This window comes from Tenebrio molitor, chromosome 4 (genome assembly GCF_963966145.1).
Source record: "Tenebrio molitor chromosome 4, icTenMoli1.1, whole genome shotgun sequence".
Taxonomy (NCBI): Eukaryota; Metazoa; Arthropoda; class Insecta; order Coleoptera; family Tenebrionidae; genus Tenebrio; species Tenebrio molitor.
The window spans coordinates 11,079,862-11,103,172 of NC_091049.1; the positions used below are offsets into that span (position 1 = coordinate 11,079,862).

Here is a 23,311-nt window from a genome sequence, read left to right on the forward strand (position 1 = left end):
AGCTTCTAAAATAACAGAAACCCGGATTTAAATTATTGTAAAATTTGAAAATAAAAATAGTGGGAAGGTTGTTGTTGAAAAGAAATACAAATTTAAATTGTATTAACTCATCCTTAGTCTTGTTGTCTTATAAAGACAAGCATATGAAACCTGAAGCTCATAACAAATGATTTGAAATTTCAAAAACCATATAGGAAAATTTTTACTAACTATGCAGTTGAGCAATGATTAGAATTAAGCTGCCAACAAAGCATTGATTCTTTTAACTTAAAATTCTTACGTATTATCACATCTTTTAAAAGCAAGTTGCAGAATTTCTTTTTGTTCGTTTCCCGTAGAAACTATACTTGGAAGCCAGTGCATTCGACAAGCAGTGCCTCAAAATATAATTGACCCGTGAGACCAGACCTTTTCCGCCAAACGAAGAGAAGTAAGAAGATACCTGAAACACTAATATTAAAAAAACTCTGATGTAAAAAATAAGAGTTTTTATACATATCGCATTTGAGTTATTTTTATCTTTCAAATGCGTCTGAAGCACGGATAAATCTTCTTCATTCATTAGTGGAAGACTTACGGAGAGCTCTTCCACAGCAGAAACCGAATCTGGTTACACACCCTTTTTGTTAAGGAGTGGCAAAATTTGTTTATTTTGCTCTTTAACAAACAATAGTACAGATAACACCTTCTCAAGAACTAAAATAAAAAGTATAATACTAAAATATTCTAGGGTAAGTGGGGGAGAGATGGACCACTTTTGAAAAAACTTGAGAAAATTCAAAATCTAAAATTTATTTAAAATAATAGATAGTTTAAGCCTACTTATAAACGTAACAAAACATAAATGCATTCTTTTGAACATACGTAAAAAAAATAATATATTCTGATGTGTAAAAGTCCATCTCTCCTCCACTGTGTAGGTGAGATGGACCAATGAGGGAAGGAGAGTTGGACTGGAATGAATAACAAACTTATAACCAATATTTTTTCTTGCGACAATGTTTTCCACATTGTTGGCACAAATCTGTATACGTAGTACATCCTTCGTGCATCCAACGGCCGCAAATAGTACATTTTATCAAATCTTCTGTTTTTTTAGTCTTCCGGTAGTCATCTTTGCACCCCACACATTCATTTTCATAATCTGCTGCTTCTTCGTTGTTATCAGTATCTGATGAATCATTTGGCGCACTTTTCTTCCGAATATAAAATGTAGGCATATCTGAAATGAAAAATACATAAGAAATCCTTGGTCCATCTCTCCTCTGTAAAGGTGGTCCATCTGTCCTCGATGCAGAGGGGAGATGGACCACTTAATTACAGCTAATTCTGCTTGAATATAACCACATTTTTAGGTTATAATATGTTTTAAACATTTAATTGTTACGTTGGAGTATGAATAATAAGTGTAAACTTACCGGATTTTTTTAACATTAATGTTCATGTAAGGCACCAAAAATTATTCACTGCTTTTTCCCAAGATTATTTATTATTTCACTTAAACGGAACACTCTTTCCACGCGGTTATTTGTAGGAACTGGGATCATTAAAATTAACATTCGTTAGGAGAGGGGCGCTCTGAGATATGTACTTTTAAGATCAATAGTCGATCTCTCCTACCGGTCCATCTCTCCTCCCTTTATCCTATACAATACATAATGATAAACTTAGTGCACAACTATAATTGAACTTATTTTTTACTCAAGAAAAAAATAGTAGATAGAAAATGAGTAGTAGATATCTGGCAAGTGATTTAATGAGGCCTGTGGTGTGGATTTTCGAATTCTCACAATGTAAGATGCTGTTTCTCCACAGTTGGGTTAAAGTCAGAAACGTTTTTTGTTGAAGGTATGACTTTATAAATATACGTGTATTGCGCAGTGATTTAATTGACATACATTGTTGTTTTCAGAATAAAAATCTCTATCAGAATTACTAAAAAAAATATGTAATCCCATTTGAAAAAAAATATTTTGATAGTTTACCCTTGAAGCCCATGGGGCTATACTTGAATTTATTAGGCCATTTTGTAGCCTATTAACAACCATTTAATTTGGTGTACAGATAATTAAAATCTTCCGATAAATGACGGAGTTATGGACTCGTCTTCTTTTTTGGGGACACCTGTATATACACATTAAATGTAATGTTTCAACTACGTGTAATATTTTAAATTTATCTAGTGTTTAAGAATATGTGGGAGGATTGGAGCAATTATTTTGCTTTCCAAGAAAAATTGTGGAATTCCCTATTCATTTTTGCCTAGTTTACTTGTTTTCGCAACTCCAAAACACGGATCCAAATTATGGATGGAAAGATTGCAACTTAGTGCACTCGCCATACTAAAATTGGCAGGACAACCATCAAAAGTAACATTTGTTACCACTACATTACATTCTTTAATTAGTGCAAGGCACTGTGTTACCAAGGAGGCTTTCTACTCACTTTGAACTATTGATCATAAAATAGGCGACAGGAACTTTCCAAGTGTCATTAATAGCCACCAACATAAAAACTAAAACTTCCTTGGCTTCGATGTTACTCCCAAAATCTATTGTTGCACCTATATCAACAAACCATGATATCGTTGTCCATCCCATTCAATATATTTTCTTATAGTCATTTCAACGAAAATTAAGGGGCACACTATCGTTTTGTCAGATGTTTCTCTTAGCAACTCTGATCTCAATGTTAGAATATGTAGTGCAATACCAAGACGCCAAAGTTCGAATGTGAGGTAAACAATTATCAAAATGCTTCCTCACATATTTATATGCTCGAGGAGAATAATAGTGAAGTGTCACAGAAAATTTTCTTACATTTTCATCATATTTACGAGGTAGTGGTGTCCATTTTTCTTCAGGCATAGTCTTTCAAGTAAATCTTGATTTTTGTCAAAACTTCCCCTCAATTCCAATGCTGTTTTGTTGTTTATGACAGACACTTGGGTTGCTGACTTTTCCTGTTTTTTGATTAATTTCTTAATTATCTTCTGCCGGAGACATTTATGTTTCATACACTTCATCTTCTTTTGTAATAAAACTTCGTGGAAGCCATCATTGTATACCTCACAACTGGTTAAACTTGAGATGTTAGCTTGCTGAAAGTGGAACTTGTAGTTTCCGATGATTGAATCTGTAATGAAAAGTTACACTTATTACTAGGTAATACTAGTAGAAAGTTGTATTCCTACCCTTTCATAATAGCCAAATGATACAGTCGGTACAGCGTCTTTCTTTAATATCACTTTGGCAATCGAAGTTTTGTCAAAATAATCATCAGTAAAATGTAACGAGCACAAAACAGAATGCTTGGTTAGATTGATGATGATCCCAGTTTGCTTTGTTAAAAATTCCACCCACAATTTTTGAATTGGTGCATTGTTGGGGAACCTATGAAAATTCATTTATCAATAATAATAATTATTGCAACACCTTAAATACCTTATTTGTGGAAATTATAAATTTCCACCACCTGCTGAAAATAAAAATATTTTTAATTTGGGGATTGTTATGACCAAAGTTGGCAATACAATTATTTTATAAATAAGATTCGAAAACAACGTAATTTACTTGATGCTAAAATGATAATGCTAAATGTTAAAGTAGCCCTTGTAGTTGAAGTACATGGAGCCACTTTTTGCAGGTACTACCACTCTTACATGTTTCCCGTCAATGCCACCAACACAATGCCGCATATTCCAAATTTTCCAGTCATCAGCAGTTTTTTTCAATGCTGCTTCGGTTGGTTCTTGCAAGATAGTTGAAGACAAAGTATCCCATAATACTGATAAAACCTCCTGTATAACCACACAAACAGTTGATTTCCCAACGAGATAGCTGTTTGCAATCGAAAAATAACTACCTCCGGTAGCTAAAAACCTACAAAAGTACGTATTGGTAGAATGTTCTCCTATTAAATAATTTGTCTCATTACATTCACCTCATTGTCATTGCTAGCCGCTGAGCTGGACTTAAAGGTGCTCTTTTAAACTTCTTTTCCTCAACTGGGGTCCCACTATTGTCAATAAATTGTCAAATTATTCTGGCTTAGCACAAGAACCATTCTACATCGTGCAATTTCATTTCCAGGGATAATTTTCTAGACTCTCCTTTGTTCTGCTTATCTCCATTTATAGGCCTAACCCACCAACGTCTCGTTTGGTTTACAACCTTTTTGTCTTCTTCTTAATAGCAACAAAAATAACAAACACCCATTAGCACCGCTTATAGTTAAAAAAGCAGTTAGTTAACTCTTCATTAACTTTAACCACTAGTTAAAATTGGAAAAGATGCACCGAACGTCAGACTGGTAATAGTTAACTAACCATGTGTAAACGAAAGTTGGTAAGCCTGATGGTTAAAAGACGGTAGGCGTTTCCAGTGTCGCGTCGGCGCAGGCCTGCAGCAAGCTCTGCAACCGAGAGCGTTGCCTTAAAATTTGAAAAACTAGGAACTATGAAAGCAGAAATTGCTCGATATTAATTGTGCTATGTAAATGCCCAGTTGGATGAGATAGAAGTGAAGAAGAAAAGGGATGCAGAAATATTTGAACTCAAGAAAAAAGCGTTCATGTTAGACATAGAAATTAGAGAAGAGCAGTTGAATGCATTGCGAAACCTTCATTAATTTGCTATTGGTTGTTATTTTTCAATTAAAAAAGTAAAAAACCTACCTCCCAACAAGTTATTTTATTTAAGTAGATGTAAAAATTCAAACAGAAACAATTCAAAAATTCAGTCTAAAAACAATTACATACATTTAAATTTTATACCCTTCGTTGGAAATAATCATTTATTAGAAGTATGTATAAATTAATATAATTTTTCTTCTTTTTAATTTATAATATAGAATTAAAATTCGACATAAAATTACCATAATCTAATTACATACCCACACCCTCATTCATGTAATTGTTTCTTTGTTCGTCTGTTTGTGCCACCAAATGGATGATCTAGACAAGAGCAAGGATATCGGTGAATGCAAATTCCACATTCAGAACAAATCAATTTACAGTCACACAACTTCCGATTTTCTTGAATTACGTAAACTTTAGTTTTATAATATTTAATATTTATATTAAATGAACCTCCACCAAAACCAACGGTTTTGATAAGATTGTATTGAGCATATCGCTCCCCACATCTTCGGTACACTCGATCACGTCCATCTGGCTTCCACAATTGAATTCTTGTCTCATCTCATAATAGAACATTTCTCCATTGATGTTCATCCCAATCTGCACCAGTTTGTGCAAACTGTAACCGGGTGACTTTATGATGTGTGAGAAGCTACAAGACTTTGGCAGGAGCTCTTGGGTTTTTAATGACTAATGAGACTACCGACGCCGATATGCTGAAGCTTGCATTAAAGGATAAAGATGTATGATAAGGGAAAATAGGACTGACCTTTGCGTTGTCTTGCTGTTCGGATGTGGACCCTCTATTGGTAAAACTGATGGAGTCGCCTTGATTGATTTCGATGATGTCGCCTTGATCGATCGGTTTCTTCGATCACGTGGATTCGTGAAATCACACACGGATGATTTTTGAATTGAGGTCGAAGTTTTGATTATACACGGATAATCACGATTTATTTGCTGATTCTTGATCCGACTCGGTAGGACCAAAATGTGGCGTTATTTCGAAGGACCAGTAATAATGCAACTATTTTGGATGCAGACGTTTATTTTGGACTGTCTTATTATAAGCGACTCAAGCGACTGCTTGCAAGTTACAAGTCGGGGGTGAGATGGGGGTGAGCGATGAGGGTGGTTACCCCCCTCTCTCAATAGGCGTCAACAAAACCTACTTCCTTCAGCCTCCGTCTTACCGTGTTTGCACTTGCATTCACTTGTCTTGCATTCGGTAGTTAATTTTTTAGTTGAGGAGCTGTAAATATGCGATTGCGCAAAGATTGAATTGCAACTGCAAATAGCGATCATCCCATTGAATTGTACACTTTTTACGAGTACGTCCTTGTCCAGATCGTCTTCTGTATTACCCAGTTTCTTCGTATCGTTTTACTATACGAGATGATGTAGATTGGTGAACTAGCAACATTTGTGCAATTTCTTTGCTAAAGTAACAACTTTAACAGCCGTCAATTCATTTAAATTAGGCATTTTAATTACAAAAAACACACACAATAACATACAATACAGTAGAAATGTCTTTCTGATGGTATAAAACAAAAGACAGTCGTCATAAACCACCAAAGCACACTATCAGATTTCGGCATAAATTGTACATTTGTGCTATTCACTTCTAAAAAACAGATTTGAGCGTTCTAACTTCCAAAACAAATACACCCGCGACAATTCACCATAAACAACTTGACAAGAAAAACTGCATGCGTTAATTTTGTCCGTGTCCGTGTCTGTAATATTATCATTCAAAATCAGATTCTTTAGTCATTCCCAAGCTGTCCACATTTTGATCTATGAACAAATTTGACTTATGGCTGGAAGAAAATTTAATATGTCATCTTGTGGTAGGCAATTGGTAGATAATTTTGAAGTAATTTTTGCATGAACTAACAGTCTCTTGTAGGCTGCTTCAAATTGCTGTTGGGTTATTATTTAATCCCCCTCTGCCTCAGTTTGTAGGACAGTAAGCATGGAAAATCTTTTTTCTCAATTATGTATTTTTCAACAATTCCTTGAATTGATAATATATTGATTATCAACCCAAGAAAACCTTTCTTGCGTCTGCCACAAACTAATTCTTCCCCTTCTAATTTTTTTAATGACAAAATATATGATTTGGCTTCTTCAGAGAAATTTTTAATAGGCAAATCATTTTTCTCTGATAACGGTCTTCGGAACTGAGTCTTACTTAACGAATTTCTAGTGTTGAGTACATCAAACAGTTTGTCTAAAGTACGGCAAAAATTGGAAGTTGCACTTGATCGATGAAATTTTGGAAGAGTCAAAGCTTCATCGCAATAATTTAAGGATCAGCCAGACCTGAACTAAACAATTGTATCGCCAATTTAACCTTCATTTTCTCATTTTGATAATCAATATGTCTTCTAATTTTTGTGGCAAGATGCACTTTTTGGCTTTCTTGCAATTCAACTAAATCTTTCAAATATCGCCATAAAATCATCCTATTTTGATCGTCCAAAATGCACCCCAATCGCTCAAAGCATTTCGTAGCAATTTCATGGGATCTTCCATCTGCAGTTTACACCTACTATTATAAATACCAACGCCTCTTTCACTGAAGGCTAAGAATCGCTGTCAATATTTACACCAAAAATTTGTCGAATTTTGTCGACGCGTTTCATCCAACCAAGTTGGCATCATCAGGACGATGAACAATTAATGTCCCAGTATTATAAAAACACTAAAGTTATGTTTTTTTTTTTTAATGGAACCTACTCAATTTAATTTCATTTTTGGATTCTATGCTAAATTATGAAGCAAATCTATAAAGGTCGTTTTTACTTATATGCCATCGTTTTTGATCTGTGACGCTTTTTTACCAGAATCTCGAATTGAGTGTTTCCTCAACAACCTGTTCAGTCGCATATGCCTGCTACGGTTTTTTAAACATTTAGTTCAACAAACTAAAAATGTCAGACTTATTTTTTTTCAAATGGCACCGCATATGTATTATTCAATCAGAAAAAAAAAATTATAGGTTACCATTTGAAAAATAAAGGTTACCCATTGTCCATAAATGGGTAGATGGTATAATAATTATATGCTCACTCAGGTTTGTAGTGTTTTTAGAGCAATTTCGTTTCCTGTATAAGTTTTTTCATTTGAGTCATCAAGAGCAAAGTTATAGCGTGGGCGTTTTTTTAAAATCAGCTTGTATATTATGCATAACATATTATCATGCACATAAATTTTATAATTAAAAATATATGCTTTCATTCTACTGACTTGGGGTATCATGGACTATACTTTCATGGCTATATGCAAAAAAACAAAGTTCAAGTTTCGAGGTATGTGGGTTGCGTACTCTGTAAATGTTGAATATATCATGACAGCTCTGTCGATCATGGGATAAGATTGAAATGGTGGGAAAACCGCTGGCGGCGAAACGTGTTCCTATTTCTATTAGGTATTTTAAAATTTGTATTATTTAAGTGTATAGAATAATCAAATTCTAGTATACAATTTAATAACATAGTATGGAAAATTTTTACAGGGGCGCTTAAATGCTACAGTGTTATACAATGTTAATAGTTCCTTTCAGTACAAGTTCTTCAAAAGAGTTTTGGAAAGTTCATTCCAACATGGCAAAGAAAAATACAAAATTGTCATCAGGCATTTGTAAGTTTGGCGAAACGACCGCGGCGAAACTGTTGCGGCGAAATGTCCGGATGCATTTTCATATGCTTTAAAAAAGCAGATTTTTTTTGTAAAACATCACAATTTTGATAGTCACGGTCAGTAACTGGTTCTTGTGTGATAGTGCTTTCATGTAGGAATCTGAAATTCTCAACAACACCTGGTCATGATCCTCCGGACAATTTTCAGTTTCAGAATTTAATATTTTTATGCTGAACAATGTTTTGAAAACTTCTAAAAAATGTATCGGGTTGGGATTGAAGTTACTGCCACTTTTTTGCCGAATTGATCCAAACAGATTGTCCAGACAATCTTGATTCAGTCTTCTAGTGAACACATACTGGTAACCAGCTTCCTTGAGAATATCCCATAACTCTATCAATTCAGTAATTGATATTTTCCAACCTTTAAGGCACTTGATATTACTAACTAGTAATATCTCGCTTTTGATGATTCATTACTTCAACGTTGTCAAAAAATTGATAACACTCCTTTAAAAAGTCCATTTGATAGTCCAGCCCTTTAAACGCTCTATTATACAGAGTGATCAACAAGAATCCAAATCAGAGCAGGCGTTGCAAATTATCGGTCACGTCGTAGCAGAATCATACGCAAATAAGCGTTCAAAGCATGGCCGTAGACAATTTGTGGTCTCAAACGCTATTTTATAATAAATCATACCTCATGAATTTTAGACGTTGGAATTATAATTGTGCATTGTATTATTATTATCTGATAATGGAGGTAATTTATAAAATAAACAAAAGCAATATTTTACATTTGTAAGAATTGGTAAATTACCAGCTTTATTGCCAAACGCGACGCCACTGGTACGGAGATGTTTCGTTGAAATGTCACATTTCAAAATTCAAGGTTGTTCTTGTTGACAATTTAAGTGATTTAACCTAGAAAACAAATCTTCGATTTCCGCAAAGTTTACAGACGTTTATTGAAATTGTAAGCAATAATTATCCCAGAATAAGTTGTAAAATGGGTTTTACCATTAAAGAGAAGGCATTTTTATTAGATTATTTTCGAAAGAGGGTGAAACATGAAAGTGAAGACTGGCCTTACTTTGTACCCCCTTACACTGAAGAATTTCAAGCCAGATGTCCGAAACTGATGGTATTGGTTATCAACAAGTTTATCAATGTCTTAAAATTATAGTGCCTAATTTTAGTGAATCATAATCCATCATTAAGGAGAAGTCAGGTCAGTCCTTAGTTCAAATTTTAGCAATGATGCAAAATGTTCGACAAATTATCAAGGAACATCCCTCAACTTCCATAAGGCGTTTAAGACAGCAAATTAAATTGAGTTATGGCAGTTATTGCAAAAATTTTGAAGAATATTAATTTGTTTCCCTTGTGTGTTGCAAGAAATAAAACCCACACATTACCTTAAACAAATTTTCATCATAAATGAATTTTGGCAATCCATTTCACCTGACAGCTTCATAAGTGTTTTTGGAAAATATGAGAGGCAAGTTTGACTCTGTCTGGACCACAATGCAGAACATTTCGAGCAGTTTTTGTGAAAAATTATTTTTTGACCTTGGAGTAATTTAAATGTTTTAAACTGGTAGAAAAGATACGAGTAAGTTCTCAATTAACCAAAAATGAGAGAATAATAACTTTAGCACTTTTCTTACAGAAAACAACAAAACAAAGAATTATGAAAAATAATTATTTTTAAAATTTTGTAACCAAAGATTACGTGCCTTATGAAGGAATTTTATGTAACTGTGTGTTTTTTCCTTAATCAATAATGAATAATAATTAATAATAACTTTCTTTTAAATTCGTTATTCATGAATTATAAAAAATTTATAAAAGTCATTAATAATAGATTTTTGAGAGGTAGGCAACCAACGAAACGAGTGTGCACAGCCAGTATATAAAAGTGTCTGATAAGTCTACGACATATGTTTCGATAAAACAAAAGATGAGGTAGCACTCTTGATTTGGATTCTTGTTGATCACTCTGTACTTGTTACAAATAACTTGTCAATCCTCTCTAGGAATTCAGTTGTTCCTGATGCGCTTGCTGGGAGAAATCTAAATCTTATCGACAGAGACATAGCTGCAGCTACAGTCGCTCTCAACATCTGCGCAGCATACTTGCCTTTCATTTTTTCGAAATTGTTGGGAAAAATGTGAGAATCTGTTAGCTTTGAGACTCTCGTCTTGTTATACATTTTATCGTTATTATACAAACTTTTTATGGGTTCCCAAGAAGCACGTTTGTCTACAAAAATTAGTATATGCAAAAGTAGAATATGTATTTTGAAGTGCTTTCAGGAGGGGAATATCAATATATAATTTTCTGAATGCTCAGCAGTCGCATTTATTATTGTTTGATCCCAAATCACAAACAACATGCCAAACTTTCAACCCAATAGCATTTAAATGTCTTTTAACAAATTTCCTTTGCATGGGGAATTCACAAAGTGGTATGTCAGTGGTTGCTTCCAGTTTCCATGTAAGCCTCTTACTATTAGGACTGGTCCTGAAATGTCAGTGAAAATGAAGCGACCTCTCTGGTCAGCTTTCCCTTTCACAATTTTGACAATATTTTGTCGCGGAACATTCGAGATGTCTTCTATATTTGGATAGACAAAGTATAGTTGCTTTTGACACTGTTTCTTTCTCAGAGCAATGACCGTGAAATCACTGTCTGACTCATTCTTTCCATCTATTCTAGCAATGAAAAATCTATCATTCTTATTCGTTGCAAATTTAACGATGACAAAGTCACCAAGTTGAAAATTAGTCTCAATTGTGGGCGAAGGATTCTCTCGATTTGATGGTCCTGCTTCATTTTCGTCATATATTACTTCTTGCGAGATTTGGTCCGAAGCACAATCTACGGATTCTTCAACATCGTCTAGTTCCAATTCTTGCGAATCTATGTCTGCAAGAGACGAAATGAGATCAGTTACTGAGTACTTACCCAGCAATCTGACGTGTTCATACCAGCAAGTGGATGACGAATGATCACTGACTGTCATGCCACAGCTGTTTGCCCTAGTTGGACATGCCCTTAGGTACTGTGTGCGAAGAAATGAAAAATGGCGCATTCGATTCTCTTCACCCCATATGATCTGCTTCACCCCGTTTGACGGTAATAAAGCGTTTTTACCTACACTTAACTTTAACTGGCGTTGGTGAAATCGGCCCTAAATCAAAATATAAAAACAATATTTTCGTTCCTGAGCGTATGTTCATCAAACATAACACTAACCTGGGTTGTATGTTTGGAGTTGCAAATCTGCCCTTCCTGCTACTGTCGTTTCTTCTCGAAGGCTAAGGTGAGAACATTTTGTGGCGATCACCCCTGGCTGCAGTTTGTTCCTCAAGTCATTTAAAAACATGTGGACTCGTGACCAGACCTTCATTGCTGCTGCAAGTTGCTGTTGGTTGGATTTCGGGCCTTTGATGCATGGAATTGTGCATTGCGTCATAAAATTCCCAACGACGTCGGTGTTTGCCAGTTCTTTTGTTAAGAAACAAAATACTTTTGTAGGTTCGCTTCAATGACTTCCATTTCGATTCTACTTGTTGAGCAGATACTGTTTTTTTTTTAAATGACTGGTACATTTAGCAGCCACTTTTAGCCAAATATTTTTCTTAATTTGTCTTTTAAACTCCTCCAGATATTCTTCTACTAAGTGAATGAGGTAAAGAGTATTGTCGGTGATCCAAATTTTATCATCCGTGCCACCATGATTTGACACTATTGACGACTCGGATTCGACCTCGTCAGACTCAATTTCTTCTTCTGCATTGTTCAAGGTGGATGCCGCAGAAATGCCAAACAGTTGTTTTATTTCGTCCATTAAAGGCACCCATATCAAATTATCAGCTAAAAACAAGATCAACAACGTAATTAGTTCAAACAACTGTGATCATTACTCACTGTCCTTTTCCTTCAACAATAATTGTGTTTCTGTCATTTCTATGCATATATACATTGTTTTATTTATCACTTTTACAATTCATCGTGGACTTCAAGATTAAACTATTAAAGTGACAACACAACAACTCAACAACAATCAAACAGAAGTGTCACTTCCACAAAACCGTCGTGAAGGTTCAAAATATGATTAATGCGCATGCCCGCTATACCTACCTACCTAAAAAAGCTGGTGCTTGTGGAGTGCGTTCTAAACGCTCCGCTCCTACCGTAGCCGAACGTTTCAGAGTTAATTCTTTACGCTCTTATGCGCATATCCGAACGACATTAGAGCGTATAGAGTCAAATGAGTGAAAAGATACGACCGCAGCTCTTGTTCAATTCTAAGTCGTGCTTTGTAATATTCCTTCCGATCTTGCCGCATTTCTTCAATAATTTTGTTGCAATTAAGGATGGTAGATTTCACTTTATGTTTTCTTGACGTGATTATTGTTGGCTCACTGTCCTTTGGAGGTAACGACGAACTTTGGACACTAATTGACGTTGAAAGTATAGCTTCTATTTCTTCAACAGGTGCAAGTCTTTCCGTAGACAAAAATACCTCTCGATGTAAAAATATATATATATTTTTTTTACATTTTTATTGGGAAAAAGTAATTGATGAACAAAAGCTGATTACGTGTTGGTAAAAGAAATGTCAGTGTCCAGTGATTCTGTATCTACATATTTTACATGTATCGGTTCATCGCCACAACTCGCAGAATATGAGTATCCAGGGGATGTCACACTAGAGATTGAAGATGGGGTAGTATTGCGGGTATCTGAAGAAATGTGTTGAATATTTTGGAGGTCTTGCAGTTTAAAGCTTGTCAGAATAGACTGTATGCTGTCTTGTGCTTTTATGGCGGAAATCGGACGACCAAAACCTCGATATTGGTGCTCGTTGGCAGGTTCCTGTGTCACGGTTTCCCTTAACTTTTTTAATTCGTTAACCACTGTCGTAACCTGTTTCAATTTTGACATTCTACTTCTTTTTGGTGGGGGTACCTTGGGGTTACCGTTTGTTGGAGTAAATACCTCTTGTTGATTTTCCCCTTGTTGTTCATCAACTGCTTCCTCGCGTCGTACCTAAAATAGAAAGAAAAAAACGTAGCCATACAAATTTTGTCCATTTCTTTGTATATTTTGGGTGCCCGAGTCCCACAAAGAATGGTTTCCTTGTAGGAGATGATGCATTCCCACTGAAAACATATTTCATGAAACTGTATTCAAAAGTTCCACTTTCAAAAGAGCAGAAAATTCTCACGCCTTTCTCGGGGAAGGAGAATAGTAGAAAATGCTTTCGGAATTCTGGTTAGCAGATTTCGCAAAGCCTATTTCATGCTGACCGGAAACAGCTGATAAAATTATTAAGACGTGTTGTGCAATACACAACTATTTGCGAATGACTCCTCGTAACACTTCCACACCAAGTGGATCGTTTGATGAAGAAGATATAGAAAGCGGTCTGATTAGGATAGGTTCTTGGAGAAATGAGACTAATAATACACCTTTGTCGCCAACAACAACATTAGGAAGTAATCATTATTCAAAATTTGCAAGAGAACTACGAGATCGAATCTGCCAGTACTTTATGAGTGAAGGCGCTGTCCCATGGCAGACATGGATGATTTTTTGATTGTACTTAATATAAGTAATATAAATAATTATAATTGTACTTTATATAATTAATAAATATACTTAAAAGTACTTATACTTAAATATTGAAACTGTCCTGTGCAGGCCTTTTATTGTCCTCCATATTTCGTAGAAATCCATCTATTTCCTTGAACCATTTCACACAGGGGACATAGATATTATCAGATCTAGTTCCTGACTTTATGGAGTTCTCTTATTTTTTTTTCTTGAGAATTTGTAGATCTCAACGCTCGTATTTTATTTTTAATCTCAGGTACTCCGAATTCTTCGATTCCCATCACCTCCTCCATTTCCTTGTACGCCGCGTCCCGGACTTGTTTATTTTTGTAAATGACAGCCCTGTATCCCAGAGGCATTGTCTTTCTAGATATTCTTCCACAAACTTTAATGTTGTCGCTACACTCCAACAAGACGTTTTTAAAACACGGCACCAACTAAAACGTATTTGTGAACTTGACTAAACCACCCTGTCTACATGTGGTCATTCGGCCTTTCCTGTGGTCGAACACGGTGGTGGGGGAGGCTACTTGCGCAAGTAAATAGAAATCGTTTCTTATGGTCAACCACGACCAATGAAGTATAGGGGGTAGCTGGAAGGCTGACACTGCAGTGAGAAAATGAGACACCACTGTTTGATTTCCGGTATAAATTGTTATTGAACTAAATTCATAATTCTTTTTTTAAATAAAGGTATTTACGTGTGTCCCAAAATAACTTCGGCTCTGAAGGCTTTCTCTGTATATTTCACGATTTCGAAAACTGCTTTAGACGGAAAATATAATTTTCCGTTAGAAACAAATTTTGTAAAATGTTTATAACTATGTTCACCTGAAATTGTCTCTTTAGAGGTCATTACAATGGAGTAACAATGGCAACATGAATTTTTAGCTAACATCTTTTTTAAAATCTGTACTGAAATATGATAGACAGTAGTATTCTCTTTAATTGGGGAGAGTATCAAATTATCTATGACATCCATGAAACTGGTGATGTCATTGTCAATTTGACTTTCAGAATGTTGAAAGTGCAAACTCTGTAATGCTTTCTTTAGAAGCCCCAAAGGGTATTGAATCCTGATCATTATTTGTACAGTTAGCACTTATGCTTGGTTGCACAGTGTTTCTGAATAATAATTTCCGAAGAGACCATCGGATTTATCAATTGGGATTATCATTCCATCCTCCACGAGCTCTAATACACGAAAAAAACAATTCCAAGTGACCTTGGAACAGTGAACACTTATACGTTAAAAAATAACGCAATGGATTTTTCAACCCTGGTTAAAAATTCCACTGCCAAATTTTTAAAACTATGTTTTTCTATTATGTTGCATCTCTGCTAAAATATTTACACAATAATTCATATTGTTCAAATATAATGGAGGTTTGTAACCTCTTTGATAGGGAGATCATATCAAATATACGAATGAACTCAGTAGTAGCTTCACTTCCAATAAAATCGGGATGGCCACTTTTCCGCAAGAAATCAATTGCATCAGCTAGACCACTACTTATTGTTTGCGCTGCCAGTCGAACATTTTTTTTTTATTTATACTATAATACTATCGTATAAAAAAATACTAATCGTATAAAAAGGTAGTTGTTCCATCAGAGAAACAAATAAATCAATAATATAAAATAAAAATTCTGTATTTAGGGAACACATTGGTTGTTGTTGCAAATGATAAGTGGATTTATGCAACCTGAGTCTACTTTAAGCCGGCCACACACACAGAGGGAAGAATGTGCAGTTAAAAGTGTACACGCTTGTCCTAAGTTAAACCCGTACTCTCTGTGAGTACACACACACTACTGCTTCCCCGTCAGTTGTGCAGCAAACGTTCATTGTGATGGTGGCCAAAAAGGAAATTTGTCTGATAACAGTGGCGTGCCCCTTTATTGTATTCACGAGACATATTTCGTAAATCAGACAAAATACGGCTGCCACTGAATTTTAACCGAAGCATGCAGAGACTTGTCGCCACACACAGTGAGTTATCCCCGCGCGGGTTTGAATGTGCACGCCAAAAATCAAGACAGTCTTGATTCCAACTGACTTGAATGCGCGTGCCACATTCTTCTCCACACACACGGAGTTTTAACTGTACCCCGTGGCGTGTGCATTCAAGTCTTGTCTCTTCCCTCTATGTGTGTGGCCCCCATTAGACATATAAGACTTAAGTTGCAAAAAACCACTTTTCATTTGCATTATTATACAAATGTCTTATAAGACAAATAAGTTTACAAACCTAAATATTAACATTTTTTTTCCCGACAGATTTTCTCATCGCGATTGTCTAATGAAGTTTTTAAAATGTTTTTATATTGCCTATTGACTTCACGTAGAGAAAAATAAGCTGTTTACGAACATTTTAAGTAATTTTTGTAGAACTCCATGGCAAGATGGGATTTCATTTGGAACCTTACTTGGTTCTTGAAGCACATGTCGCGTAAACATGTCTTTGGTCATCTTATTATTTAAAAGTTGTGGCCAATTATATCGGAATGACAAATTTTGGCTAGCATAACACAAATGCGCATTTTCTTTGAATTCTCGTAATTCAGTAAAATGTCGTACTTTGTTTGGTTCACCAGTAGTGTCTAGAACAGAACACCAGCATGTATCGCAAAGCTTGTGATTCTGCTTTAGCGTAAAAAGTAAGGCGCCTAAAAAATTATACAATTTAGCTTGCACAGTGTGTTTGTCTATTTATCGGATCATTCACTATATCAGAGAGATAGGAATCTATATTTTCGTCGTTACTCTCTTCCTCTATGACTGGTGGTATGTCACTTATTGATTGACAGTAACGAACAAGATGTGTATGGTCCGAAATTCCATAGCTGCCATGCTTAATGCTGCATTCAAATTGTGACAGGCACACTAATCGCAGTACAGATCTAAACTCTCGAGCATCTGGCACAGATCTGCGACTCCTTATAAGTCTTATAACAGAGAAGAGATTAGGATTTTTCGTTACATCGTCGGTTTGCTTCCTTTTTTTTTTGGTAGAATAAAATGTTAACTGTTTGGATATATTTTATTTGCCGGTTCATTATTACTACCTTCAATAGGGGTACAAATTTGGTCTGTCTTAACTTTACTGTTTGGTGGATTTATTAGATTGTTATGATATTTAAATGGGAATGTATTTGTAACATAACATCAGAATTCGATGAATCCAAGTCTACAGTCTGCAATTTAAAAGTAGATTCAGATATTTTGGATGCTAACCTAGCTTTTAAATTATTGCTATTTTCTGATGTGTCTGTTACAACATACTGGTTTTCGTTGTTATCTAAATAGTTCACAATTATTAGAGTCCCCTTTTTGTAAATTTTAATGCAATGAAATGAATATGTTTATATATTGTTGGTTTCATGGAAAAATCTGCGCAGGTACATGTATACAGGGTGATTTTGAAAGTTGTGCAGATATTTTAATCACGAGCTACTGGCTTCATGTAGAACTCGGAAAAAATTCTGTCAAAAAATAAAATGACATTTATTTTTTGAGCTACAATTTTTTTTAATTGCTTTTAGTCTTCTACGTTGTCAAACAACCTCGTAGTTAAAATTTCGGCACATTTTAAAAATACACCTTGTATATCATATTTTATAAAACGTACGTTATATAGGTATTTACGTTACTTATATACTATTGTTATATCAAATTGTTACCTAGATCGCACTGAAATGCTTTCTCACATGACGGTATCTTGCTTCGTCAATGCAACTTCTACCTTGTTCAATAATTTTGCAAACGAATAATGGTCCACACGCAAAAATGTTTTATAGGCAGATGGGTCTTCAATTAATAATTCTTCGTTTACCATTGTTAATATTCCTTTGCCTTGTAACCGTCGGTTTAGCCAATTTCGTACCCAAACTTTTTTCGGGTGCTTTTTTGCATTCCTTTTTTTTCTATCATGATTAATTTCATCATTATTTCCGTGGCTGCTGCTAGCAGTAGTCGTCTACGCTGATCCATATTGGTATTATATTTCAGTATTTTCACTTTCTACGGTGCTGCAAACTTACGTAATATTGACACTTGACAGATTGTTGACATTGAAAGCTCATGCGCCTGTACTTATTTTACGAACTTACATGTCATAATATAGCAATCTGGTATTCAGTACGAAATTTTAAACTGAATAAGCATGCGCAACCATTGTACTGAATTCAGTGCCGTAATAAGTCTCGTGTCAAACGGCTCTTACTAATTTAGCCGACTAAGGCAAGATCCTGCCCCAGCTATTCCGCAGCTCACCCCTCGGAGCAATTACGCTTATCATCAGAATATGAATGGTGTGGCGAGATTGGTATGGACAAAAGTCCTCCACATGATTTTACAGTGTGTAGCTAGAACCAATCACAAATGCTACCCGTTTCAAAAATATTTTAATTTCTTATCTTGTTGTACACTGCAATTGACTACAGAATTACAACAATTCTCAAATATTTAGTAGCCCATCCTGTTAAGCCAATTTTGCAGTACATTGTCGATTGTTTGTGGCTCGATTTCACGAATAGCTCGATTAATGTTTTCCTTAAGTGCGTCAATAGTATGTGAATCGTTGGAATAACAACAGTCCATAACATTTCCCCATAAAAAAAGTCTAACGACGTTAAATCCCAGCTGCGCGATGGCCAATGAACGTCTCCAAAACGGTTGACAAGTTGACAATATGATTGCCGCACCTTAAGGCCCGGTTGTAGAAAGGGTCGTTGTTAAAGTTAACATAATGTCAAGCGATCTGATTGGGGGATATTTAACATTGGATTGAATTCTTTGATCATAAGTTTTTATGAGAAAAGCACTTTCGCAAAGTTTGTCTCCTCATCCTCTTCTTTTGGTAGGGTGAAGATAAAGTGTCATCATCGTTATCACTCGTTTCAGCATCACCACTGTGTCCAACCCTTTTACTAGCAGCTCGAGTTTTTTCAAGCAAAGTTGGTGGGGTTATCTGATGAGCTCTTTTTAAATGTCCTCGTAAATTTGAAGTATTTACACTCGTATTGTATTTTTTCCTGCATCTGAAACATGAAGCTCCTCCAGTGGAAGCCTCCTCCTTGTCAAAATGTTCCCAAATAAAGGAGTGTGAAGTCATGCTGAGGAACAATTATAAAAAATAAAAAATTTGCTACACAGTCTAGGACTGGTTTACAAATGTATGAGGGGCATGATGACCAATTCAATAGACCGGGACCAATTGCTTAACGTGACTTCCGAATCACGAGTCAGAATATAGCCTTTTTATTATTTATTTAGTGAAGATTTTATTGTTAGTGCGTTTTCGGCTAAAAATTATGGTTTCAGTTGTGGTTTCGTTTAGTTTTAATTTCGATTTATCAAAGTATGTAGATAGTATTTTTAAGTGAAGTCTGTTTTGTAATAGGGCGGCCTGGGCAAAAAACGAGTGCGCATATATTGCCGTGTCGTCGGCATATAAAGCTAAGTTGGTTTTTGCAAATTGGGGCATGTCGTGGATGTACAAATTAAAAAGAGTCGGGCCAAGTACCGATCCTTGAGGGACTCCCGCATTTATTAGTTTTTCGTTAGATATTTCATTGTTAACTTTGACCTTAATTCTTCTGTTTGTTAGATAGGAGCTCATCAGTTTTATAAAGTTAATATTTAATCCGGCTTGGTGCATTTTGTATAGTAGTCCTTTGATCCAGACGCGATCAAAGGCTTTTTCCAAATCTAGGAGTGTTTGTCTTTGTTGAAGTTTATTAATATGTCGTTGGATATCCTAGCTAGTTGATGAGTGGTGCTGTGATGGCTTTTAAATCCAAATTGGTATTCTTGGTTTATTTTGAGCTCGTTTAAAATTCTTGTTAGTCTTCGGTGTATTATTTTTTCAAATAATATTGACTGGGAAAATAGTTGAGCTTAAGTGCTGCGTTTTTAATGTAGCTTAGTTGAACTTTCGCTTTTCTTGATATGTTTTTGAGTAATAAATTGTCAATTTGGTCGTCGCCAGCAGCTTTGTTGTTTTTGAGTTAATGTAGGATCGTTCCGATTTCGTGGCGGTTTGTGAGGGTTTTTCTTATGTATTCTGTGTCAATGATGGTTAATTGTTTAGTTAAGGTATCAATTTTATTTTCAATTCTGACCTGTTGTGTGTCGTTAGTGTTGTTGTAGTTATGAATGCTTTGAAAGTATTCGGCGAAACTCTCGGCTTTTTGCTTAGGTATACGCGCTATTAGTGAAAACGTCATCGCCGCCATTTTTGTTGGCCTTGAATTCGCTTGGATGCAAACACAATTTTACAGCCATTTAAAAAGCATTGTGTCGTTTTTGTTTATTTTATTACAACCTAAATACACCAAAATAAGATTGCCAATGACTTAAATTAGCATTTCGTGGTCACTTAGGATGTTTTGGTAAAAGTTTTTGCACGAGTAAAGCTGTGAAACTAAAAAAAGTCGTATTCTAACCGCGAAGGTGGGTGTAACCATCATATAATAACAATGTTTATTCTCTTCTATTTCCATAATATCTCGAAATGGAATTGTTAATTAATTAATAGCCGTTTACACCGTTATAGTTTAAAATAAAGAAGAGCTTAAAACCTTGGTTATAATTATTGAAATCGTAACAATTGTTTTTAAGCTTGGTTTAAAAATAAGGAACATCCGTCGTTGGAAACAGCCATAAATGGAGTATAAATAAATGTCTAATGTTGTTGTTTATTTTGTAGAGCTGTTAAAGTTGAGGAGGAGAATGGCTTCAAAACATGTTAGGTATTGAATTTAATGCCATTGCCACATCATTTAAAGATGATGACAGATAATTAGTAAGAGGGGAAAATGCCTATAATACAATACATGAGTAGCCATGTAAAAAATATGGAGTTTCATGGAGATGTGGACCCTTGGTTGATTAAAGGCACTGTTATTGAAGATATTTTATTCTCAGAGGAATATCGCAATGCTGTTAATAAAAATGAATATTTTTTTGGAAAAGTCGTCAATCTCAACTGACGCATGAAATGCTTCTTATCCACTGGAAATTAAAAAAAGAATTGCATGTCTCCCTTACGTTATTGTGGTTACAATTTTGTTAATTATTTGAATAAGACTTGATACTTCCACACAAGAAGTTGTAACAAATTTATTAAACTAACAAAAGTTAAACAATATTTTTAAGCAAAAGCTCATTAAGAAAATGCTCAACTTCTTCCGCAGTCAGGGTAAGAGTGTTTCCTTTGTTTTCTTCGTTGCGTGCGCTCCCCTTACTCGACCTCATTCGTTCCGAGTCCCGGTCGCATCTAATCATTCACCCCCTTGAGTCCAAGCCAACAATTTGGTGCCCACACACTAATGTTGGTACGTAGTTTCACATTGTGGTAGAACTAGAAAATAGTAAATTTTATTTTTGTTGCACTTACATTTATGCAAGCATTTATGCACTTTGAGGTTAGGTTAAAAATTTAAATGCTCATAATCTTACCTTTACGAAGTTTTGTTCACATAAAATCAGTTGGATCGCACACTAATCACACTAAAGTTTATCTCTCAACAAATCAGAAGTCTTATATTTCTATATTTCAACTGTAATAAAATATACAAAATTTCACCAATGCTTTTCTTATGGATGCTATGGTTTGTTTGCATCCGGACCATTACCAACCCCAACAAAAATGGCGGCGATGACGCGCACTAATAGGGCGTATTGGTAATTGCCTCTACGTTATTGTTGTTTGTTAGTGGGGGAATTTCCAATCGTTTTTTGGTTCTCGTGCGTGTTAGTTTCCAAAGTGAGTTATTTTTGGTTGACGCGTTTTTGAGTAAAGTCTCCCATTGATTGTTGTTGTTTTTAATGTCTCGGTTGAGGTTCTGGGTTAAATTTTTATAAGCTGGCAGTCCGGTTCTTTGGTGGAGTTTACGGTATTTGTTGCGGTCTTTTGTTAGTTTAATTATTTCAGGAGGAATTTGTGTTCTTGGTGTTTTTGTTCTAACAGTTTGGGAGTGTAAATTTTTTGCGTGAAGTAAAGCTTGGGTAAATTTATTTATTTCCGCGTCTTGTTCGGCCGAGGTTTTAATGTTGTTGTTGATGATTATTTGATTGTCGAGCGTGTGTTGAAGGTTTTCCCAATTAGTGTGTGTTGCGGCGTTGTACCGCAGGAAAAAAATTGTTGGTTTTAAATATTTAATCACTTCAAAATAATAACATTAACAAAGTATAAATGATTCGATTGTACAAAAAATGGTTATGTCTGTTTGAACTTTGAATTGTCTGATTGATCTGTTGTATCTGTTGTAAAGTGGAACCAGAAATATAGTGATTTTATGAGGGATGGAGTATGGATGGAGTACATTAACTTGAGAGGGTCAGTTATGGCAGGGCAATAAACTTCTGGCACTCGTCGCGCGACTGGGCTTTACCTACCTTTGTCTCCGATGGTCCATTTTCAGAGGGCTCAAAAACATCTGTCATAGAAGATTTATAACTCTCTTCAAGTTGGTAACAAAAGTGATCCAAAATTGTAAAAGAAATTATCGACGAGAGTCCATAAAATCACTATATTTCTGGTTCCGCTATATCTGTCTCCTCCTGAGGGATGCGTCTCGCTTTTAAGGGAGGGTGGTGGGGTGAGGTTTTCCCTGGTCAGGTACCTTAACTAATGGTACAGGTCGGTCCTGTACATTCCTGCCCCCCTTTGAACGGTCCTGTTCAAAATCTTCGGTCGGAAAGGGGCAGTGTGTTTGTAAGAAGTAAAGGATTTTCGCGTGGAATATCATCAATGCTAAATTTCACGGGGTTGTGGTTTGATTTTAGCGCTGGCATAGTGATAGCTTGGGTGTAATTTGTTATATTTTTGAGCAAGAAGTAGTCTATTGTTGAGGGATCGTTACTATTGGAGGGGAAGTGGGTGTGTGTCGTTGGGTGGTTGATTGTTACGGCGTGACTGTCAATGTAATTGTTGAGTGTTATACCGTTTGTATTATAGCTATTTCTCCAGTCAATATGTCTTGCATTGATGTTGCGCGCGATAATGACATTGTTGGAATTATTGAGAATTAGGTCTAGGTCATTTTGTCTAAATTTATTCATAGGTCGATTGTAGATGCTTATTATCCTGATGTCATTGTGTGCTAACTTTATTGCGGTGCACTCAAACACGGTGGCAGGTAGACGAACAATAGTGAATGGGATATCTATTTTGAGTATAATAGCTACGCCGCCCCCTGTGGTGTTGGTGTCTCTCGGTTTTCTAAGGATGTTGTACCCTTCGATTTTAATATTGTCTGAATTGAGAAGTTTGGTTTCTGATATTGTGAGAATGTCTGTGTCATGCATTTTGACAAAAACTTTGAGATCTTGTATCTTAAGCTACGGTTTCATAGAGAAGTACGCCGCGCACAACTCACGGTAAGTCGTG

At 35.5% G+C, this 23,311-nt stretch overlaps 3 long non-coding RNA genes across 3 annotated transcripts; 2 read left to right on the forward strand and 1 right to left on the reverse strand.

Moving 5' to 3' along the window:
• The first annotated feature begins 8,838 nt into the window (after positions 1 to 8,838).
• Positions 8,839 to 10,097, forward strand: LOC138129287 (uncharacterized). Its single transcript, XR_011159172.1, has 3 exons — positions 8,839 to 9,429; positions 9,485 to 9,900; positions 9,958 to 10,097. It is a non-coding gene; the product is annotated as an uncharacterized lncRNA (long non-coding RNA).
• An 8,087-nt stretch (positions 10,098 to 18,184) lies between these two features.
• LOC138129553 (uncharacterized) lies at positions 18,185 to 21,249 on the forward strand. Its single transcript, XR_011159253.1, has 2 exons — positions 18,185 to 20,370; positions 20,627 to 21,249. It is a non-coding gene; the product is annotated as an uncharacterized lncRNA (long non-coding RNA).
• On the reverse strand, positions 21,026 to 21,593 carry LOC138129552 (uncharacterized). Its single transcript, XR_011159252.1, has 2 exons — positions 21,379 to 21,593; positions 21,026 to 21,245 (listed from the first exon to the last, which is right to left on the reverse strand). It is a non-coding gene; the product is annotated as an uncharacterized lncRNA (long non-coding RNA).
• Positions 21,594 to 23,311: the final 1,718 nt, after the last annotated feature.